General features: G+C 42.7%; 1 protein-coding gene across 7 annotated transcripts in view; it reads left to right on the top strand.

The window, feature by feature from the left end:
• Positions 1 to 6,926: 6,926 nt before the first annotated feature.
• The window catches only part of Mdm4 (MDM4 regulator of p53), a 42,349-nt gene continuing 37,077 nt past the window's right edge, over positions 6,927 to 12,198 (top strand). For 4 of the 7 annotated variants that reach the window (XM_052201153.1, XM_052201152.1, XM_052201149.1 and 1 more), the window contains exon 1: positions 6,928 to 7,063. The gene's annotated coding sequence lies outside the window, so the exon portion shown is untranslated. Of the gene's footprint in view, positions 7,064 to 8,225; positions 8,291 to 12,198 lie in introns of all 7 variants that reach the window. The other 3 variants (XM_052201155.1, XM_052201154.1, XM_052201151.1) reach the window with 2 other exon arrangements.

Below are 12,198 nucleotides of genomic sequence, written 5' to 3'. Positions count from 1 at the left end.
GGTGAATCACTGTGAGTTCCAGGCCAGACTGGTCTACAAAGGAAGTTCCAGGACAGTCAGGGCTGTTACACAGAGAAACCCTGTCTCAGGAAAAAAAAAAAAAAAAAGATAAAATAAACAAAACAAAAGCACTGACAACACCCAGGCTAAAGAGTGACCCCCATGTGTATGCAGCCAAAGGTAGCCAACTGTAAGCCAAGGAAAGAAACATCAGGAAGAAACTTGTGACTCCCCATCTTGTGCCTCAAGCCTCCAGAACTGATAGAAAAATAATTGCAGTTGTGCCAGGCCCGAGCAGGCCTCCCTGGAAACCAGACACAAGTGCCACACAATTCATTCTATCTGAGTACACTAATATTCCTGGGTACCAATGAAAACGAATCAGCCATAAGTATACACTGACTGTCATTGAACTTGACAGTGATGACTAAGAAGGTAAGCTGTGGGCTGGAGAGATGGCTCAGTGGTGCAGAGCACTCCCCGCTCTCTAAGAGGTCAATTCCCAGCACCATATCTAACATGACTATAGCTCACAATGTCTTATAACCCTGGATCCAAGTTATCTGATGCTTTCCTCTGACATCTGTGTGCACCTGAACACGTGGCATACACACGGCATACTCTTGCATGTGCGGACACACACACACACACTCACACACACACTTACTCACTTACAAATCCAAAAATGTAAACTATGTGCCAGCCATGGTTGAACAGGGCTTTAATTCTAGTACTTCAGAGCACGGGCAGATGGGTCTCTGTGAATCTGAGGCTAGACTGGTCTACAGAGTACATTCATAGTGCATAGCCGGGGCTGACCCAGGGCTACACAGTAAAATCCTGTCTCAAAACACAAAATAAGGGGCTGGACAGTTGTGACTTACCAGGTGGGATTCCTCCAGCTCCAAGGGAATAAAAAATCGATTCTAGCTTTTGTAGGCACCAGTCATGCATGCCGGCAGGATACCCATAAACAAATAAAATTGAAGGAAAAGCAGTCTTAAAAAAATAATAACCTGTAGTGAAATTTTTGAGAAATCTGTATTTTAAGAAAGTGCTTTCGTTTTAATCCCAGGTTTGGGGCTGTGGGGCTGCTTCAGACTCACTGAGGCAAGGCAGCTGACTATGATTTGCCTTGTTCTCTAGAAGAGGCGTGGCTTCACCAGCTGCAGATAGATGCTGTGATTGTGTGATGTTTGGAATTCTGGGAACTTCTCAGAGGGTCCTGAGAAGTGGGTGGGTTGTTGTTGTTGGTTTAAGGCAGCAGCAGTCAAAGAAGAAACAAAAGGAAAGAAATCTGGTTCAGGGATTTTGCTAATTCCTCTCTCCCCTCTATCCTTGTTTCATTCCTACCTAGTATTAGGGGATCAAAGGGGGGACTTGAAAGGGGAAAAAAGAACCTACAGCTGTGCAGTGGTGGCCACGCCTTTAATCCCACCACTTGGGAGGCAGAGGCAGGTGGATTTCTGGGTTGGAGGCCAGCCTGGTCTACAGAGTGAGTTCCAGGACAGCCAGGACTACACAGAGAAACCCTGGGGGAGGGGCTGAAGAACCCACGAAGTAGCAAAGACCTGCAACCCAACTAAACAAAAAGTTTCAAACTTTTTTTTTTTTTAATATTGAATAGAGTTTATTTGGGGTGATGGGGAGGTAGTGAAGAAGGGAGTAGAGGCAGAGAAAGAGGAGAGAGACAGAGAGAGGGAGGGAGAGGGAGAGGGAGAAAGAGAGACTGGCTGGGAACACATGGAAAGATGAAACATGAAACATGATGAAACCTCTGACCTCCACATGTATACTTGCCTCTTATACACAAAATAAATAAAATTTTTACAAATCCTAAACATGTGAAGAAATGCACTGTACAGGTAAATACCAGACTCAGGTAAATGATTCTTTCTTGAATTTGAAGCTGGAGATGTCAGAGAGGACATTTCTTTGTGTAGTTAAGTACTATTCCTTAGGAAGCATGGTACTGAAAAATTATATTCACCTTCATATCCTTTTATATGAATGAAGGACTTACCATTGTAGCTTTGTTTCAGAAAGGTTATACTTCAGAAATATTTCTTTTTTCATTTTTTATTTTTTTTATTGAATATCTTTTTCATTTACATTACCAATGGTAAAACCTTTCCCAATTTCCCCCCTCTCAAAAGCCCCCCTCCCCTATGATTCCCTACCCCTCCTCCCACCCCTTGCTTCCATGTATATGCCCCTCTACCCAACACCCTCCCACCTCCCCTGCCCTGTCTGTTTCCCTTTGTTGGGGCCTTTATTGAGCCTTTACCTGACCAAAGACCACTCCTCCCACTGATACCCAACAAGGCCTTCCTCTGCCACATTTTTGGCTGGAACCATGTGTACCCCTTGGTTGATGGTTCAGTCCCTGGGAGTCTTGGGGTATCTGGGATATTTCAGAAATATTGTCTGCTAATTCTTTTAAAATTAAAAGGGTCATAAAGACATTTAATCCATTCATTTTCTTTTATGACTTGAGACACTAAAAGTTATAAAACTGGGTAATGTTTCAAGAAACAGCTAGGCCAGAAATCAGGTTTCCTGTTTATTTATGTCACAGTGTTCTTAAGGAAGGAAGTGGGTAACACCAAGGTCAGTTATGAACATTTAAGCCTATTTATTTTTTGTTAGGTTTATTTGATTGGAAGACATAGAAAATGGAATGGTTATGGTTTACTTCTTTTTTGTTGTTTGTTTTTGTTTTTGTTTTTTTGAATGGTTTTTTTTCGAGACAGGTTTCTCTGTGTAGCCCTGGCTGTCCTGGAACTCACTCTAGACCAGGCTGGCCTCGAAAACAGAAATCCCCCTTCCTCTGCCTCCCAAGTGCTGGGATTACAGGCGTGTACCACCCCTGCCGCCCAGCGGTTTACTTTTTTGTTTTGTTTTGTTTTGAGACAGGGTCTCTCTTTCCATGAAGATCAGGCTGGCCTGGAACTTGGAGATCTTCCTGTTTCTGCTCTGGAATGCTGGGATTAAAGAGGTGCACCACCTTGCCTGGCCTTACTTTACCTTTTTTTGTGGTAAATCAATGAAGTCTTACAAAAAGCATAGAGAAGATGGAGCTATACTGCTGATGTTAGAACTGCTATACAAGTTCACTGGTGGTTTAGCAACCATGCTGGGGCCTCATCAAGGTGGCTCAGGGCATAAAGACACTGGCGAAGGAGTGTAATGATTTGCGTTTAACCCCTGGAACCTACATGGTAGGAGAGAATAGATTTACCTACATTGTCTTCTGACCTCATCATGTACAGCTTGTCAATTATGATGGGCCAGGCTCCATGCCTTGGCTGATCTTCCTGTTCAGCCCTCCATGTGCTTGTAAGGCTCTGTTTTCTAAGCCATGTTCTGTTGGACATACTTATATCAAGGCTTTGTTTTAAAAGGTTATTTATGGTTTGACATAGTGTCACACACCTTTAATCCATTCATGAGCCAAAGGCAGGTGGGTCTTTGTGAGTTTGAGGCCAGCCTCGTCTACATAGTGAGTTCCAGGACAACCAGAGCTTTAAGACCCTATCTTGAAAAAAACAAACAAATAAAATTACTTATGTGTATGGGTGTTTTGTGTTTGGTTTTGGGACAAGAGACTGAGATACATATTTTATACTTCAAAGTAGACCTGGTCTTAAGGTTCTCCCAGCATCCCTCAGTTTCTAGCTTGCATACCCTGCCCTACTTCCCCCAGTGGTTCTTCCCTATACATTTTAGACAATTTGTCTCTTTACTCCCCTTCCCTCTTCTCTTCTCTTCTCTTTTCTTCTCTGTTCTGCTCTTCTCATCTCTTCTCTGCACACGTGTGCCCCCCCCCCCCACACACACACACTCACACCCACTTCCCTGGCCTCAGTCCTTGGGCCAGTGAACTCAATGGAAAGCATCTTCTCAATAAACCTGCATTTAATATGATCTAATCTGGCTTGCCTTGACTCACTTCACCATTGGTGGAGAAAGAACTATCATTTTGTCTGTGTGTCTGTCTGCATATCACTTGTGTGCAGTACCCTTGGAGGCTAGAAGAGAGTGTTTGGATTGCCTGGGATTGGAGTTACAGATGGGTGTGAGCCACCATGCGAGTGCTAGGAATCAAACCAGGTCCTCTGACAGAGCAGCTAATGCTTACAGTCATGGAATTGTCTCTCCAGCCTCCATATTAAGGCCTGAGATAAAGACAAAATTACACTGATAAATATTTTGAAAAATAAAAAAGGGAAAGGGCTAACTTTTTGGCTTGCATCAAGCATGACAGCAACTCATCCATAAGTGGACTTACTACATTTTCTTTACCTGGACAAGTCTCACTTTTTTTTTTTTTTTTTAAGTTTTGAAACTCAGGCTTGGGGCAAATGCCTTAATCTGCTGAGCTAGCTGAGTGACCTTCAGGTCTTATATTTTTGGAAGTCTTTAGATCAGTGCTTCTCAACTTGTGGCTTGAGATTCCTTTGGGGGGAGTGTCAAATAACCCTTTCACAGGGGTTGCATATCAAACATCCAGCATATCAGATATTTGCATTATGATTAATAACAGTAGCAAAATTACAGTTATGAAATAGCAATGAAATAATTTTATGGTTGGGAGTCATCACAGCATAAGGAACTGTATAAAAGGGTCACAGTTTTAGAAAGGTTGAGAACCACTACTCAAGACTGCTCATTTTTTTAAAAATCAGAATTGCATGAGGGGATTATAAATCCAAGATTCCAGGAGACAGTGGGAAGGAATCTAAGTTAGCCAGATACTTTTAAAGATAGAAAATAAATTCCTTTTGGGAAATGAATCAATTATTTTGAGAGTGGATCCCTTGTGGGCCTGAAAGTTGCTATATCAGTCATAGTGGGCCATGCTTGTACTCCCAGAATTTGGCAAAGGACTGACTCTAATTCCAGCTTGCATTGTATCAGACATTACAGATCATCAGGACTGGAAAATGTGACTGACTCTGCCCCCAAAACAGAAGAGAATCAAAGCAAATCAACCAAACATAAATGGTTGCAAAAAGAGAGACGGGAATACTTGACTGGGATTTGCCGATAACTGCCCTTCCCCCTCTTCTGAGGAAACTGTGTTGACTTCAAGCTCATTGTCAGCAACTTTAGAAAGAGAATCACCTGGGAAGGGTTGGGTGGGAAAACGGGGAGGGAAGGGGACTGATGGGACTTTCGGGGAGTGGGGGTCCAGAAAATGGGAAATCACTTGAAATGTAAATAAATATATCAATAAATTAAAAAAAAAAGTAAAAGAAAGAGAATCACCTCCTCAGCTCATTCAAAGAACTCTGAGTCTTCCAGTGGGAAAGGTTATAAGCAGGAGCTGGGAGCAGAGGCATAAACTTTTACGCCCAGCAGCAGGGATGCAGAAGCAGGCAGATCTCTGAGTTTCCAGGCCAGCCTAGTCTACATAGCGAGTTCCAGGATAGCTAGAGCTACACAGTAAGACCTTTTCTAGAGTCCCAGGATAACCAGAGCTACACAGTAAGTCCTTTTCTAGAACAAAACAAAACATACGGGGTAATGTTTACATTGGAAATAATGAATTCGTATAGTTCTCCTAAATAATTCGCCCAACCAATAAATTTGTAATAGAGCACGGGAGATCAAGGTCCAATTTTCCTTGTATAAGAATGCATCTGTTTCTGGGATCCATATCTTTGTTGTTGTTGTTGTTTTCGAGACAGGGTTTCTCCCTGTGGTCTTGGCTGTCTTGTAACTCACTCTGTAGACCAGGCTGGCCTCGAACTCAGAAATCAGCCTTCCTCTGCCTCCGAAGTGCTGGGATTACAGGCGTGTGCCACCACGCCTAGCTATGGGATCCATATCTTAAAGAAATTCTTGTCCAGAAAATAACGACCAGGGTAGTAAACTGGCTCATTGGCATGGCAAAAAAAAAAAAAAAAAAAAAAAAAAAGAAATAGTTAAAGGAACTGGAAGGTTTAGCTTGTAGGGAAATGAGAGGATTAGGGATGGGATACGGAAGTTGTCTTCCAAGAACTGGGTAGTAGAGGCACAACTTTATTTAATTCTAGCACTCTGAATAAAGGCAGAGGATAACCAGGGATAGAGAGACCCTGTCTCAAAAAACAAATAGCACGTACAGAGGCTGGAGAAAATCCCTATTCTCTCTTTTTTTCCATTTTTTATTAGATATTTTCTTTATTTACGTTTCAAATGTTATCCCCTTTCCTTGTTTCCCCTCCGAAAACCCCCTACTTATCCTGTCCCCCCTTCCCCTGTTCACCAACCCACTCACTCCAGCTTCCCTGTCCTGGCATTCCCCTACACTAGGGCATCAAACCTTCTCAGGACCAAGGGTCTCTCCTCCCTTTGATGTCCAACAAGGCCATCCTCTGCTACATATGTGGCTGGAGTCACGGGTCCCTCCATGTGTACTTTTTGGTTGGTGGTTTAGTTCCCTGGAGCTCTGGGGGTACTGGTTGGTTCATACTGTTGTTCCTCCCCTATTTCAAAACCTCTTTATGCAAGGCATGGTGTGGCAAGCCTTAAATCTCAGCACTAGGAGGCAGCCTGGTTTACATAGTGAGTTCCAGGATAGCTAGAGCTATACAGAAGATCCCTGTCTCAATAGTAAAATGAAATAGAATACTATCTCTCCCTTTAATCCCAGCATTTGGGAGGCAGAGGCAGGTGGATTTCTGAGTTCGAGGCCAGCCTGTTCTACAGAGTGAGTTCCAGGACATCCGGGGCTACACAGAGAAACTCTGTCTCGAAAAAACAAAAAACAAAAACAAAACAAAACAAAAAACCCCGAAAACTGTCTCTGGCGGACATCGTCTATGACTAGAGGTTCTCTTCCCGGACTAGCATGTACTCGATGGTAGAATCTTCAGCCTTTCTAGCTCAAGTCCTCCAGGAGCCCCTCTATGGTTTCCCCGGCCTCCCCGGAAGCTCATGTGAACGCTGGGTTTGAGAGGCCGGAAGTCGTGCTGCCGTTGATCGCAGTTTCAAAATGCTGTGCAGGCCTTAGAATCGATAACTGCCACCTCTCCCCGAGCTAGGAGTGGGGAGCGACTCATGGAGCGGCCGTAAGGTGTGGCGGTGGGGTCTGGCCGGCGGGGTGCCGGGGGAGCGGACAGAAGGGCGGAGGCCTCGTCGCTGGGAACCTGGCGGGAGGAGCCTGGGGCGCGGAGAGCGGCGTGGGCCGCGGGGCCGCGGAAGAAGCTGTGGGGGGGGAGGGTGGCGTTTCGACCCCGCGGTTGAGAAAAATGGAGTGTGGTGAGACGGAGTCTACGGTTACAGACTAAAAGCAAAGTGAAGGGGTTGATGTTTTATTTGTGCACTTCCAGTTTGAGGGGGTGTTGAGGCACTTTGAAGGAAAGGAGTCGGAGAAAGGGAAACCTGGAGAGTGACATTGACGTGGCTTAAGATTTAAATAATTTTAGGGCTGCAGACTGCTTTAGTGTGTGAAAGATACTCGTTTGCGGTCTTCATACTGACCTCGGGCATTTAAAAAAATTAAAAATATCCTCCACGAATATGAAATGATTATTAATTTTGAGACAGGATCTCACTGTGGCCAGCCCTGGCTAACCTGGAGCTTGCTATATAGAACAGTCAGACCTATAACTCAGAGTTATCTGCCCCTCCCTCAAAAACAGCCTGCTTTTCTACCTTACTAGGACCACGAATATGAACTTTAATTCGCACACCTCCCAATGATTCTTGTACATCCCCAAATTTTGACACCGGTCTTATAAAGCTGGATAAAACAATGCCTGTCTTGTTCTGCTCAAGAAAGTAGATTAATCTTTGTGGATTAGGAACTTCCACTTAATGACAGGTACAGGATGTGACTGTCAAAGATATTTGAATGGGTTAACAATACTGTCAGTTGCTGCATATCTATTCAAGTTTAGTTTCCTCCCTCATACATTTCTCCTAGGAAAAAAGTTTTTTTTTAAGCTCCAAAGTATTACAGTATTATTTTAATGTACTGGTCAAGACCACAACACAACTCCTGTTTGGAAAAATGTGAACGTATAAAGTTGACCGCCCGTGTCCTAACCCCTCAGGCTTCCTAATGTTCTAATCACTGGGGTCTGAGCTGTCCTGTCTTTCGCTATACATATTCTCAGATTTAAACCCTAGAGGAATCGTTTTGCAGGCTTTGTTATGCACCTCAAACTCTTCAGATAACAGCAGCTTTCTATAAGATATACTTTCTTCAGCTGGGTCATTGGTTGTACTTTTAGGTTATTCTCCGAACAACCTGAAGCAGTCCCACATCCTGGTTCTCCTTAAACCTTCAAGTATAAGGGTAAATAACCACCCTCTTAATACACACTGGTGGGCTTAATGATAATGGGTCATTAATAATGCTTGATCCCTAGCTGGTGGAACTGTTTTGGGAAGGATATAAGAGATAGGGTCTTGTTGAAGGAGGCATGCTACTGGGGGTGGCCGGCAGTGAGAATTTTGGCTTCCTTAAAAACACAGTAATATTATGTGAATACGTTTTTTGTTTGATTTTTACTAGACTTTATTTTTGGGGTAGGATCTAGCTATGTAACCTCAGCTGGCCTTGAACTCAAAAGATATCAGCCCCCTTTTCTTGCCTCCTTAGTGCTGGGATTAAAGGCATGTGCTGTCCATACCTGATTTTTTTTTTTTCTTTTTTGAGACAGGGTTTCACTATGTAGTCCTGGCTGGCCTTGAACTCAGAGATCTGTCTGCCTCTGCTTCTACCTCCCGAGTGCTGGGATCAAAAGCCTTTTATATTTTTATAACACTTTATCATTTATTTGTTTTGTATGTGTTTGTAGAGGTTAAGAGGGCTGCTCTTGGAAATCAGTTTTCCTTCCTACTTATGGGTCCTGAGGATTGTCAGGTTTGACAGTGAGTAAAATTATCGGCTGACCCATCTCGCCGGGGTCCTTATGTTACCAAGTCTAGCATTTCAAATGTGTGTAAGGACATTGCAGGAACCTGTTCTTGGGAGGAGTTGAGAAAAAACCTCCCAAGTGATGAATGATTTGTAGTCTCCTCTGTGATTCTTACCTCTTAACTCTTTAGGTCTTGCCAATCCCTGCCATTAACTTCTTTTCCCTGGGAAAAGATCTGAGTAGTGATGTAGGGACAGAAGGTGACTGGTTGGGCTTTTTTTTTTCTTTTCTATTTTAAAGGTAGTTTTATTTATTTACTTTTGTCTGTGTATTTTGCCTATATGTTTGTATGTGTGCCATGTGTGTACCTACTAGTACCCCTAGAGGCCAGTAAGACCGTCACTGCTGAGCCATCTTTCTGGCCTCTGCATTTAAAAATTAATTATATTTATTTTGAGGCAATTTTGCTAAATAGTTCTGACAGCCTGGTTCTGGCTTTGTAGATCAAGTCAGGCTTGAGCTCACAGAGACTCTCCTCTTACCTCTGCTTCTGGAATGCTAGGAGTAAAGTTCTGTGCACATCTCTGATGTCTTTTTAAAAAAATACCAAAGTCATGTATATGCAGGAGGTATACTAAAAGTTCCTAGTACATGCAAACATTGGAAGTAAAAGACTGAGAAAAGACATACCTGGAAATAACAGAAAGCAAGTTGGTATGATCATATCAATATATGATTAAATATACTTTAAGACAGAATTCTTTAAGATGCAAAGGATCCTTATATCATAACCACTAAAAAGACAGACGTCAAGCTAATATAACATAAAACGTACACATCTTTGATTAAATCCTTAAAGTGAGTAAATCGTAATAAAGCTATACTAGGGTAAACAAACAGATCTTGTAGTATCATAGTTGGAAATGTCATTGTATCTCTTGCTATAAGCAATAAGAGTGTGTAAGATATTTTCAAAAGAGACTGACCTAACCAATATGAATTTTACAAGCATTTGTTAGACACAGATGGGCTGAGTGTGGGGGTGGTGGTGGTGAGGTGGTGGTCTGAACTTTAGTCCTTGTGCAGGAATTAACTATTCCCAGCCCCCTTTTTCAGGGAACACCTTTCTGTAGACGTAGACCAGACTGGCCTCAAACTCATCTGTCTATCTCTGCCTCCTGAATGCTGAGATTAAAGGTGTGTGGCACTACCACCTGGCTCAGGGAACAATTTTATTTCATATAACTTCTGTTTTCCTAGCTCATTTTATTGAACATATACATTCATTTCATAATTGACAACCACTTGTCAAACACTGAATTTTCAATTTGTGTTTCTAGTTCTTTACTTTATCCTATATATTTTATTTAATATTTTCTTGCTATTACAAGTAGACTTTTTAAAAAAGAGATTTATTTATTTTTATTGTGTTTGTATGGGAATTTTGCCTGCATGTACTGTGTGTACGTGTACTGTGTGTAAGCAGTGCCCACAGAGTCCAGGAGAAGGCATCAGGTCCACTGGAACTGGAGTTACAGATGGTTGTTATCAGCCATGTGGGCTCTGGCAACTGAGCGTAGGTCCTCTGCAAGAGTAGCAAGTGCTCTTAATTTTTGAATCATCTTTCCAGCTCCTCAAATGGGCTTTTTTAGAACTTTGGCTGTTTGGAAGGCTAAGGCCTTCCTTCCCTTCTTGCTCTTTTGGAAGTGACTTGCATTCTTAGCCTGTTAACTCTTCCATATAAATTTTTAGCATTACGAGGTTCTATAAAAATCCCCAAAGCCAGGAGTGGTGATACATTCCTGTAGTCTTAACCCTTAGATTAAATTAACTGCCTTTGTAGTCAGTTCAAAGGCATAAGCTACAGAGTAAGAACCCCTACCCCCTGAGCCTGAAAACAGAAACAAATAAAAAACAAAAAGTGTACAAGAAAAAGAAAACATTTAATTTTTTTTGTTGTTGTTGTTGTTTTGAGACAGGGTTTCTCTGTGTAGCCCTGGCTTTCCTGGAACTCACTCTGTAGACCAGGCTGGCCTCGAACTCAGAAATCCACCTGCCTCTGCCTCCCAAGTGCTGGGATTAAAGGCACGCACCACCACTGCCCGGTTAAAATTCTTGCTTTGATCTTTTTTTTTTAATGACATTATATTGAAAGTAGATCAGGCACTGGAGAGATGGCTGAGAAGTTGAGAGTGCTTCCTGCTTTTAACTTTTGAGAGGACTAGACTTTAGATCTGAGCACCCATGTTACAACCACCTGTAACTCCAGGAGATTCGAAACTTAGTGTTCTGTTGCTGTGAAGAAACACCATAACCAAAGCAGCTCTTATAAGCTCTTTCCCTTATTCCTTATAAGGGAAACACTTAATTGGGGGCTTGCTTACACTTTCAGAGGCTTAGTCCATCATTTTCTTGGAGGGGAGCATGGTGGCACAGGCAGGCATTGTGCAGGAGAAGAAGCTGGGAGCTTTAGAGCCTGCTGCCCCTTAGGTGGCAGGCAGGCAAAGGATGAGGCCTTGGCCCTGGCTTTGGAAAATGATAAATCTTCTTCAAGAGGCCTTGGCCCTGGCTTTGGAAAATGATAAATCTTCTTCAAGGCCGGCAGTGGTGGCGCATGCCATTAATCTCAGCTTTTGGGAGTCAGAGGCAGGTAGAAAACCCTGTCTTGAAAAAAAGAAAAAAAGAAAAATTAGAGCAAAATTTAGGCTCAGTGAGAAAAGGTATCTACTGAAAGACTGATCTGAATTCAATCCCTAGGACCAAGATAATGGAAGGTGTGAACCGCTCTACTAAGTTGCACTGTTGACTCCCATGGACACACTATCGCACAAACATTTCTCCTCATCCCCATACATAAAATAAATGTATTAAAAATGTGGGCTGGAGAGACAGCTCAGTAGTTAAGAGCACTGACTGCTCTTCCTGAGGTCCTGAGTTCTATTCCCAGCAACCACTTGGTGCCTTACAACCATCTGTAATGGGATCTGGTGCTCTCATCTGGTGTTTCTGAACATCTATAGAGTCCTCATATACATAGAATAAATTTTAAAAAATTTAAATTAACTAAAGTGATCTTGTAAGGGTCCATGATTCACCAAAGAATGATGCCCTGGACTCCAACACTATATAAATCCATTGTTTTATTCTTTAGAAGTCCTGCATGCTGAGGTCTCCCTATTACCAAGACAGACCTTGAAGTGAGCTTGCAGGTCCAATTTAAAGCACATTAGGGGAATTCTGGGGTAGCTGACCACTGTCTTAACCTGTTGGGTCCATCTCTTTGGAAATTCTAGAAGCATTACCGGAGCTTGGGACTGGAAACTATTGCTGACCCATTGTCCTT

Source organism: Apodemus sylvaticus, chromosome 12 (genome assembly GCF_947179515.1).
Source record: "Apodemus sylvaticus chromosome 12, mApoSyl1.1, whole genome shotgun sequence".
Taxonomy (NCBI): Eukaryota; Metazoa; Chordata; class Mammalia; order Rodentia; family Muridae; genus Apodemus; species Apodemus sylvaticus.
Note: the sequence above shows the minus strand (reverse complement) of the source record. Positions and strands in the feature narration are given on the sequence as shown.